This window comes from Macrosteles quadrilineatus, unplaced genomic scaffold (assembly GCF_028750875.1).
Source record: "Macrosteles quadrilineatus isolate MER2022 unplaced genomic scaffold, UCM_ALF_1.0 Scaffold_2__2_contigs__length_208266976, whole genome shotgun sequence".
Taxonomy (NCBI): domain Eukaryota; kingdom Metazoa; phylum Arthropoda; class Insecta; order Hemiptera; family Cicadellidae; genus Macrosteles; species Macrosteles quadrilineatus.
In genome coordinates this window covers 76,205,777-76,217,966 of record NW_026542595.1, presented here as the reverse complement: position 1 = coordinate 76,217,966, position 12,190 = coordinate 76,205,777, and positions in this window count along the sequence as shown.

Here is a 12,190-nt window from a genome sequence, read left to right as displayed (position 1 = left end):
CCTACAAATAAGCATGTCTACTTTTGACGATAAACAATGGATTTAAAGTCTAAAGAATCATCTTTGTCAAAGTTGCCAAGAGTGATGAGAACTCTATTTTATTTTGTCAAATCCTGATTCTAGGATCACCTTTGAACCCCAAACGTTTGTGGGATATGTTCAAGCATGATTTGTCAGACGGCTGACCTACAACCATCAATAGGTTAGATAATGTCTAATGAATAAGTAAAAAAAAAAAAAAAAAGTGGGTAAACACAATATTGGGAGCAGAGGGACTAAGATTATAATTGATGCTTGGGAATTGTATTCCATTACAAAATCAACGATACTATAAAATAAATTTAACGCGATATTTAGTAACTGCGCAAAATAAAATTACTTTTAACATTTATGTGGCAGTTAGGATAAATAAAAGCAGCATAACCATTTTGTTTTCTTTTTCACCTATACAGATGGGAATTAGTGGTTGTTTTAATACACCCGCAGTTTGGATCAAGACTTCCTATTAATATTTTAAATCTAACCTTGGGGTTTGCTGTACATATAAAGAAGTACCACCCTATGCATCGGCTGCAACACACTTTTCAGCAGAAAGTACCAAAGAAAGTGGCTATGCACAGTTCGTGTTAGATAATGCATGTTTCATGCAATGGAAGGGACCAAACACCTTCTTCATCAATATTACCTCAACCTCCCATAACGAGAGTGAACAGCTTTGTTCTCACAAACGCCCAAGATGAAGGGTATATGAGAATTATGTAGTACAAAAAGCCGACAGAAATTGCTCTGTCGGAGATCATAGTTGAAAATTCGAGTACCATCCATTGGAATTTGCAACCTAACGGTGCCTTAAAACAAGGATTTTGTATGCTTGGAGTTTAATTCGTTTCCGAGACCGAAGAAGAGACCAGGTTGGAGTGGGTACATGCTAAAGGCTCATGGAAGTGTACCATTTCAGGAATCAGCACTGGTACCTCTACCACTCATTAACCATAACCCATCAAACATATCCACAATCCATACCGTCCTTATGTTTGCAGCAAATGAAGGTAAGAAATTAAAGTAAAGCAAAGTCTTCGTTACGTTAGACCAGCCACTGTGTCACAAAGCTGAAATCTTGTCAACAGCACCCCCTGACAAAAACAGCAGAGGAAGTGAGACTTGGAGGTTTTCATCTACTCATGTCATATCTTGGGGCAATTGGAAAGATAATGGAAGGGAGTGGTCTAAAGGAACTCTGGGGTGTAATCTATGCAAAAACAGTGTCCCTTTCGTTATATGTGATCAACAATATTATCGAGCTGTAAGAGCTCATATTTTGACCAAACAGGCATTGACTCGTGTGATCTTTGGAGCTTGTCCGGAAAAGTAACTACTATTTGATAGTTTGGAAGATTCCTTATCCAACAATGTAGATGGAAATTTAGACCTCGGGAGTGTCAGTGATTGACGAGACATTCAGATTGTGTTTCAAATATTAAAACAAAAGATGACTGAACTGGCGGTAGAAAGTCACACGGCTAAGCTTTGGATGCAATACTATGAATAAGTAGAGATTTGAAGATGTTTTAAAGCTGAGAGAGCAGGGGACTGGGATATTCCTTCATCTATACTATGTCCAAATGATGCTTCCTTACTTCCACGCAGATGGCTAACTTATCTATGTGAAAACTATCCAACTTATGATCGAGATCCAAGCTGTTATGCCCAAAGATGAAGCAAACAATTTCATTTGTAATATTAATAAGTTTGAGTACTTATAAGTTGATTTTGTAATAAAATACAATTTCTAAGCAATTATAAATCATCTTTCTGCTCCCAATATTGTGTTTACTCAAAAATTCATTTTTTTTACTTTAGATATCAAAACTAACTTACTTTATTTGTTCCATTTTACACTACTATTTAGTTTAAATCACTGGAAATATCTTACTAATATTATAAATGTGAAATTTTGTGTATTTGTTTGTTTGTGTGTTTGAAGTTCAATCACGCATAAATCACTGGACGGATTGGGCTGAAATTTGGCATGATGATAGCTCACATTTCCGATTAACATATAGGCATATTCTTATATCAAAAATCCTTTCGGGCTCCGCCCCAGTGGCTCTGGAGTTCCCCATGTTAATCTTATGAGTATTCATATTTAGAGGGAATTAAAGAATTTTTAGTCAGCTGTTTCAACTAAAAAAGTTGGTTCTATGATATACAAAAGCATTAAAAAGTTACCAAAGAAAGAAATTACAAAGAACCAGCAGGGTTCAATTCAGTATATATATTTTTTGCATTTATGTAAACAGCTAATTTGAACTAAGCAGCAACAACAAACTGTGATACGCAAAGAGAACTGTCAAAGTAGGATTGTTTATGTTTTTAATGTCATGAATAGTTTGTGATTTTTTTGCGAATTTTTAATAATTTATTATTTGTCTTTATTGTTTAGGGGAAGTGGTAGAACATTATGGCTTTAGTATAACACCATACAATGTGTATGGATGTGGGGTATAACACCATGGATGTGTAACACCATACATAATATACTGTCAATCTAAAGAAGCAAATTTTATCAAACTTTGTCCTCCCCCATTGCAAACGCAAAGCTTGAATGTAACTACAATAAGCATTTTAAACTTATATGCCAACCCCGTACGAAGGACGGGTACTCTGCTAGTACATTATATATAAAAAAAATCATTGTTTTATAAAATTGCACATATTCCAACGGATTCTACATTTGACTGCGAATTCGGCAGTGGTTATCGGATTGATGGTTGTAGGTCGGCCGCGGTGTCGAAGCGCCACGGCACTACACGCTGCGCACACTGGTACTTTCAAACTCTTATAATTGGCGTAATTGTTGGCTTAATATCACATAAGTCATGTGTATATTATTTGAAATTTAAAGCTCTACGTTTTACTAAATGGGTAATATATAAATACCTATCTCAAGTATCAACGGCGTAAAAAAAGCATAAACGTGACACATTTAAAGTAAAAAAATCACATTCAAGCTACAATTATTATATATTTATATTTATACTAATAAATATGGAATTTTCATGGAGTAAACTTTTCTTTAGAGTAGTTTCAGCTCCATACGACTATTATAAGTAGATTAAATTTTAAGTTTAAGCATTTTCCGTAAAATCTTGCGAGTTTGATTTGTTTCGCCACCATTTTCCAAGATGGCGGATGCGGCCAAAGTGGGAATTTTTTTGAATTCTCAGGAAATGTTAAGGAGTGTGTCCCATACACATTCCAGAAGAGTTTACCTTTGAACTAATTTGTCCTAGGTTAATCATTATCTGTCCTGTTCTATATTTAGAACAACAACGCTATTCGTGGATGACACTGATCTTCTTGTTTTACTTCTTTATTATGCGAATTCAAACAGTAAATCCTTATATTTCAGATCAGACAGAAATAAACCGAATGACAAGAAAAAGGTTTGTGACATAATGTGCATAAAAGAAATACTTGAAAACTAAATGTGCTTAAACTTATTATCCATTCATTCAATCACCGGTTGTGATACATCTCGGCTCTATGGAATTGGTAAAAAAGTGTTTTCTGGAAAATGTCAAAAGGGGACCTTACTGTCAAGTAAATACTTTGGAACATGTAAATTCCGATCCGAGCCAAACCACAGAGCTCATTGATGACCTTGGTTGTTTTGCCATGTCCATTTTATATGTTGGTACATGCAATGATTCCATAGGAAAATTGTGAAACAATATATTCAGCAAAAAGGTCGTTACCACTTCTTCATTCGTAAAGCCGGAATCACTTCCGCCGACTGAATTTGCCTAAAAACTGCATTGTCGCAGAGCGTATTAACAGATTCTGGTATGAATGGGAAAGGAAAATAAAGTTGATCCTTGACAGTGGGGTTGGAAGATCCAGAATTACTGATTCTACACAATTGTAACAACAAAGCGTGCTGCGCCAGAGAGTCTCCTGAAGGTTATTCATTGTAACTGTTCTACCAATTATAATACCTTAAAATGTTCCTGAAGAAAGTATGACCTTCTTTGCACAACAGCCTGTGGTTCATGTAAATTTGAAAAGTGTGACAATGTGCAGAAAAAAAATCATGTTCAATAGAGTTAGATGAAGATGAAGACGGTTGAAGTTTTAATAGAGAAGCCCAGTTACTATTACAATATTGTAATGAATTGTATATTAGTTATGATATCTATGTTAACTAGTGTCCCTGTTGCTCGGATTCGAGCAATTGCTAAGTATTACAGGCGTTATTTTAAAACAAATAACATCCATAATTTCTGATGACTAAAAGATTCGACTCAAAGATTATGAAAATACTTAAGATGTACATAGCAGATTGATGTAATCAACATTTCTTTTATCTTACCATTTTTCAAAAGCTGATCTTGTTTTTTAGTGTTTTCTACAAATAGCCTTAGTCACATTAGGTTGTCTATAATAACGATTATACATTCTAAAAAAACATTATTTCTAATTGTTTTATAGAACTCCTTGGTGGAGTTCTAATGATTGCTAAGAAAACAGCACAGTGTTAATTCAGTTTTTTTTTTTTTTTTTAGTAAATCAATTTATCCAGGCTCTCTCGCTTTTTTCCATTGTAATATTTACGCCAACCCAAATTCAAATAGTAAATATTTCATTTCAACTAAGTCAGTAAATGAATGTAGCAAACTGCTAAATTAGCAAACTTATTGACTGTTTACAATTCAAATATGTTCTTCTTCTCACTTTTAATTTCTGCCAACAGCTAGAGTTTCATAACAATTTTTGTTTTCCATGTTAATCTTATGGAGAAATACGAAACTTTAAAGGACTCCAGGGCCTCACTCTATAATTATTTCCCTAAAAAGACACAACTTCACACGTTACGCTCTTTCCAATGACACCGAAAACATGTCAATCGGTTCAGTAGTTTCGGGAGAGTAATTGTCACAAAAAAACTGCTTGCGTATTAAATAAGTATATAGATAAAGTTTAAATATCTTGTTGCACATTGTGTACATAGTTTTGATGTGATCAATGGTTATTTAAATTGAAAATCAAAATTATGTGTTAACAAGTTCAAGATACCTTGATTTATTTATTTTCAGAGGAATCTTTGACGCCATGTTGGAAAACCCCTTTTTGGAGGCCCGATTTCCCTTGACTTATATTTTTATTGGCAGGTATCAATTTAAGTAACATTTAACATAAAATTATTCGTAGCAGTTTTTGGGGTGTTTGCATAACTTTCCTGGACTATGTATCACATGTGGACATTGTGCCGCAGTTGTGTAACAATACGTACGTTTGCTCGTCACGTTTGAAACTATTCTGTCAGAGATGCCTTCTCCAGTCACGCACGTCAACTGTTAACTAATTTATATCTCCTAACTTTCATGTTTCCTTTTGTTGGAAGGTTGTCTAATAGTTAACATTTTCCGTCAAGGATCAGTTAGAGATAATGTTCATCTCATAACATCCCTTGCCCCAGTCACTTTTTCAAGCTGTCAAGATTTCCATACCTAAGCCAAAAGATCCTTCAACACTTTTTTATGAGAACTCGATCAAAATGTTGTTGGTTTGTAAAGGTGTGGTGAGATAGGTTTCCTTTAATATTGTTATTTTAATGTTTTAGTTTCTTCACAATAAATGATCATTTTCAGACAAATAATGTTCCGACTAACAGTACTTACTCTAGCTACATATGGAATAGCATTAAAAATGTAACCAAATAATAAACAACTTTATGTTAGGGTGGTTAAAGTTTTATTTATAAAAGTGAAAGTTTAAAAACCTTCAAGGCATTTTCTAAATCTAACGCGACTGCCATTTAATCAATCGGGATTTTGCATCCCTTGTCGCACACCAGCTCAATATTTGTATAGTTTATACGTATGTAATCTCTATAGGTTCTTTATAAATTGATTTCGATTAAATCAATAATCCCTTTTCTTAATTGTGTTTAAATAATCTTGTAACGAGTTATAACAATAATACATTGACACTTTTCAATAGGCAAACTAATTTAAATTATAGTTAGGAAATGATCAAACAAAAAAATATTCTATGTCACCTAATATACGAAATCATAGTATTAATTAATACAGGGTTTTGAACAAATAGCCATCTAAAGACTTGTACCGAAGATAAGTTATTAAATTTATACCTATTTTGTAAAGAAATGGACCCTCTCTCATTAGTTATTTTAGTTATACGTTTTTTCGTTCTAGATACTGAAGAGTTGAAGTTAAAATGTTGAATGTCGGTTGAATGGAACGAGGACGCAAAGCCTTGCGTTGTCAACCCCCGGGGAAATCTCCCAGAGAACAAAGTTCTATGTAAAGGGACATTGGCAGTGACATTCAGCCACTGTGATATTTTTTTTATTTTAGTCCTCATAATAATGTGAGTACAAAATGTTTTTTTTATTTCATTTTAAGTATCACTATAGAAAGAACCCATGAGAAATGGTTTTAAAAACACGATTCATGATGAAAATAATGTATTAATTATTTTTAAGTTCTCACAAAATACTTGATAAAATCTTATACTATCAAGAAATGTTATATTATCAAAAATTGTTATATTATCATTAATGTTTTATTTTTGATTCAGATATAATAATTTGTCCTTAAGTTAATTGAATGAAAATTGAAAATTGAAATTTAAACCAGCTCTTAATCAATAATAATTATTTATAGTATATTTATTTCTATATAGTGGTTCAAAATTAGTGTTAGTGAATAAATCAAAGAAAAATGCTGATCAAAATAAATATTGAGTAGGGTAAAGTTTGAACTACAGCAAATAGCATAATCAACGACAAGAAAAAATATATTTTAATTTAAATCAAAATAAGAAAAAGAATATGACTGATTTAGTGAAATATAAAGTTTTATTAAATGATGAATATTTATATTTAATGAGGCGTTTAATTTTTCGCGTATATATTTTTCGAAATGAGAGCTACTAAACACACAACTCGTTTTAGGACATAACATTGTGGTTAAACCAGTAGCAATAATGCATTTATTTCTACATATTTTTTAATTAAGTTAAACGTCAATATACTGAGAGTAATCAGCACAAGAGGGTCCAAATGATCTGAGAGTTTAAATCAATATGTCTTTAAAATAGTTTCCTCCTTGATTTTTTTTTTATTTTCAATAAAATTTAGTATAATTATACTTGTAAAAATAATATTAAACGTAACAACTTTTAATATTATTTTTATTAAAATTTAGATTAGTCGCCAAAATTAAATTTTTAACTAACATGAACTTTTAATGAAAATACAACAAATATCCTATACATATTCCTTTACATATTCAAAGTTTTAACCTCGTAACAATTTGATTTCATACCTTATAAAACAGTCGGATATATGTAAGTACCGGTATCGTCCAATTGATAATCAATTACAGGGAAAAATTATGAACTAACTGTATGGTACTTACATAATGCTTGTAAATATCGGTTTTATGGTTTAAGGTCAACGGAATTATATGCAAGGATGTTTAGTATTAACTTTTCGACTTGGCCTATGTTTATATAGTATCACTAAAATGTACCAAAAGTTGAGTGGGGAAGTTAAGATTTTCACTCTGAACTAAAAAGAAACTATTTATGTTGTGTAAAAGTTCTCCAAACTATTGACTTAGTGGAATAGAAATCATTACATTTTTTAAATATATTAAAACAAATAATTGGTTCCAAATTAGCCAACCTTAATAAACTAGGGAAAAAGCCAGAAAAGTATTTGATGGGTTTGATCCTACCTTTTTCAAGTACTCAGTGTTTATTTTGGAAAAAGAACTCTATTCTTTCTCTGGTGTTAAATTGTTCTGTGTCCATCAGGAACAGTCTTTCAAAATAATTCTCATAAACATAAAGGTTGGGACCTTTTGCATCGGGCCTATCTTCATTCTAAACTTAAAATATGGAATAGACTTGGATTAATAAAGAAGGTTTAAAGTATTTAAATACTACCATGCCAGGTGTATAAAAAAATCCAGACAAACTTAGAGTTTAATTTGATTTAATTTCATTTAACATCAATGTCAGAATAATCATTCCAAGTGATTCACTCTTAATGAATTAGAAAAACATAGGTACAATACTTGAGTTGAAGTTCTTGTTAATCAATTAAATGTTTTTATAATATTTTATAAACAAATGTACTATCACTATTTAAAAAAATATATATACACTTAACGTACATTACATAAATTAACTCAAAAACTTTGTATTCAAGTTCTATTAAATTACCACACTATACAATACTTGATGTTAATGAGATGGGACTCACCAACATAAAAGTTACAAAAGTTGTTGTTTTTTAGCTTAAGACGGCAAACTTAATTTCTTCTTTGTACAAGAAAAATTGATTTACGCTTCATGAGAAAAAATATATTCTCCAAGTAAACATACTTTTCATTAATTCGACTAACGATTTATTAACTTTATGTGATGTTAAATCAAATGTATTGTAGAGGAAGAAAATAAAATCTATTATACCCCCTGAACTGTATTATATTTGACTAATGTAGTTTGTTTACTTGATCTCAACGGATCCTTAGTGCGATTATTCACCACAATACGATTATTCAGCATTGTGAATAATCTTGCTAATTACCGTATCTCTTGAGATAAGTTAGAACAGCCAACATCTATCAACAATAATAACAATCTACACTAAATATTGAACTTTCTATCTTTTTTCTTTCCCCAGACATTTTGATATTAGACACAAACTTTCATACCAATATTTCAAATTCTATTTGGACCTTTTGGACCAAAGGCAATGGCTGAAGTGTGAAGAGGGGAGCAAAAGAGTTGTTGAACGACTGGCGTTAGTACTATGGCAAAAAAAAACTGTCTGAACCTCTCTACCAACAAGTGACCAATGCATGGCGTAAACTAGTTTAGCGTGAGCGCAATGGGAGAAGCTATCAATACTTGACTGGTCTCTGGAGTGGTCAACTGTTACATTAAACTAGGATCAAGTAAGTTAATGTATACAGTAAGTGCAATTATGCCATGCACATTGCAATATACCAAAAATTGATCAAAAGTAAACTTGCATAAATACTTTATTATTAAAGATTAAATGTTTACTTTATATATATTTTTTTTTTTTTTTTTTTTTTAAGAGGTTGGCGGCCTCTTTTAACCTTGCATTTGCCCGTCCACATAGACTACAGATCTGTGCGTGGAACGTATCCAGCAAAGCAAGGGGTGAGCCGGTACAGTACAAAGGTGAACTGTACTGATAAAAGTTAGTGGCAGTGACCAGGATCCGAACCCCCGACACTACTGCCTTGGGCCCGAAGTCCGCGACGCTACCGACTGAGCCACCGACTCACCAAATTTTCCAAATATACACCTTTTTCCTTAAATTTTTTAACATAAGTTTTTCCTACCATTGTTTCACCGCCTAATCTCTACATGTTTTCCGCTATTTAGTCAAAGAAAGTCAAGTCAATGTTCCAGCTCTGACTGCATACGTCAGCTCTGGACCTTTGGTAACACGTATATTCAGCTGTAGATATGATCCATTCTTTTGGAACATTGCTGTTTGTCTAAACCAACAGTAAAACCATATGATTTTAAAAACTATTAAATTATAAGTAAGCGTTGATATGCATGGCATATTAAATATGCATTTTGCATAATTAATTTTGCACTTCTTACTTGATCCTAGTTTAATGTAACAGTTGACTACTCCAGAGACCAGTCTAGTATTGATAGCTTCTCCATTGCGCTCACGCTCAACTAGTTTACGCCATGCATTGGTCACTTGTTGGTACAGAGGTTCAGACAGTTTTTTCCATATTACTTACGCCAGTCGTTCAACAACTCTTTTGCTTCCCTCTTCACACTTCATCCATTGCCTTTGGTCCAAAAGGCCCAAATGGAATTTAAAATATTGGTATGAAAGTTTGTGTCTAATCAAAATGTCTGGGGAAAGAAAAAAGATGGAAAGTTCAAGATTTAGTGTAGATTGTTATTATTGTTGATAGATGTTGGCTGTTCTAACTTATCTCAAGAGATACGGTAATTAGCAAGATTATTCGCAATGCTGAATAATCGTATTGTGGTGAATAATCGCACTAAGGATCTGTTGAGATCAAGTAAACAAACTACATTAGTCAAATATAATACAGTTCAGGGGCTGTATTAGATTTTATTTTCTTCCTCTACAATACATTTGATTTACACACATAAAGTTAATAAATCGTTAGTCGAATTATAGAAATGTATGTTTTCTTGGAGAATATATTTTTTATAACTTTATCATGAAGCATAGATCAATTTTAATTCTACCAAATTTTAGAATCTAGTCAATATCAAAGAGTTCTGAATAAATTGTATTGTATTCAATTGAATTGAGTTAATTTTTGTAATATCAGTTTAGTATATATTTTTATCCCACCTATTTTTTTTTTTCTACGCCAGTGGCATTTCACAAGAGAAGTTACGAGAGATCAAAGTTTAGTGGATGTGCCGGGGATTGAACCCGTCCCTCCCGCACCGAAGTCCGAAACGCTAACCACTAGGCTAGCAACACAACCAAATATTTTCACCTTACACCTTTAAACCAAATATTTTCAAAATCGGACGAAAATTACTCAAGTTCTCGTCTTCACGGACATCATGGCCTCTGGGGACATCAAAATGAAAAAGTAAATCGGCCCGGGCCTAGTTCTTACCATGAGACCTATAGTAATAGCTACTTTTCTATAGAGACAATCGCTAATAGTCACTAAGGTTACTGAAACGTTATTGACAAGTTTTTCAATGTAGACCTATTATGTAAGTTACAATTTTACACGGATAAATATTTATGTTACAATACAAAATAATAAATGTCAACTGTGTTGAAATCGATTTTTTTAACATATTTTCAATTTAACGCAAATACTAACAAGCATAGCAACAAGTGCAACGGGAATTCAGCCAACTTAAAAATTGAGTAATATTATTACATGCCAAAATAATGATGTAAAGAATGTGTCTTGCTAGTAACTTAAAAAAGCTCAGGTTTAAATTGGCAAAACTTATATTTTGTTTTCTTAGAGGTAACACTAAAACAAGGTCGTATAAAATTTTTTTTAATTGGGCAAAAAATGCAATTTTTTTGATAAAAACCACGTTTACCGCCACCATTTAAAAAAATCTTGATTGATTTGGCTAATATATGGTAAATTTATGAGTAATATTATGACGAGGTTTCATTCTAAATTTCATGAGATTCGAACTAAAACCCATAGTTTAGGCTATAGCTGATTAGTACCATGTTTTAAAATCATTTGTTAATATAGACAATTATTATCTCAAACTCTGGAAGTCCCTTAAAGATACTTTGTAAGTACCCGCTATTTTCTGCATCTAAATACTACCAAAATTATATATCAACAATAAAAAACGTAATAGAACAAAACAAGGTTCAAGGAAAATTCTCTGTTTGGCTGCCGGACTATTCCCAATTTACAAATCAACAGATTACAAAAAAAAATATTTTTTATTGATTGATGATATATACCTCAACTTTTTGAAATCCAAATATCAATATGTTCCATGAAAGCCAGTATGTTACCGACTGTTTTCATATGAAAACATAAAACATAACATAATAATCACTAAAGATATAGGGCTTTGATAAGATTATTTTTATAATTAAAATTACTCTTTTTTGGGGGGGTCCATAACTAGCTTATTAAACATCCTAAGATTTGAGCGTAAATTAAAGCCGTTGGTTTATCGAGCATTTTGATACCAAAAACTGGAGAAAAGAACAACAGAATATTCTTAGGAAGAATTATATAAATCATTCTTACCCCTCTTTATAATAGAAAAAATAATAAAATTATTTCTTAAGCTTTGTTGTGACCTTATCATTGATCCAACAAAGATCCCTATAGGTGCATTGGATGCACAATTTCAATATCTACAACTTGCGTAACATGTATCATGGCCTTTGTTAAGAGACTTTAGAAAAAGGTGAAAACAAGTGGGGATAGAACATATTTTTTATCTAAATTATTAATTTTAAAAAGAAATACTGGCCTTAAAACACAAAATATATAATTAAAATATGATATTTTCCTGCATGGGAATTTCACTGTGAGTATTTTAAAAGCGTTCGCACTGCTGTAGATAGCATGGTATTTTCATAACATAGTTTTAAGTAAAAGATTAC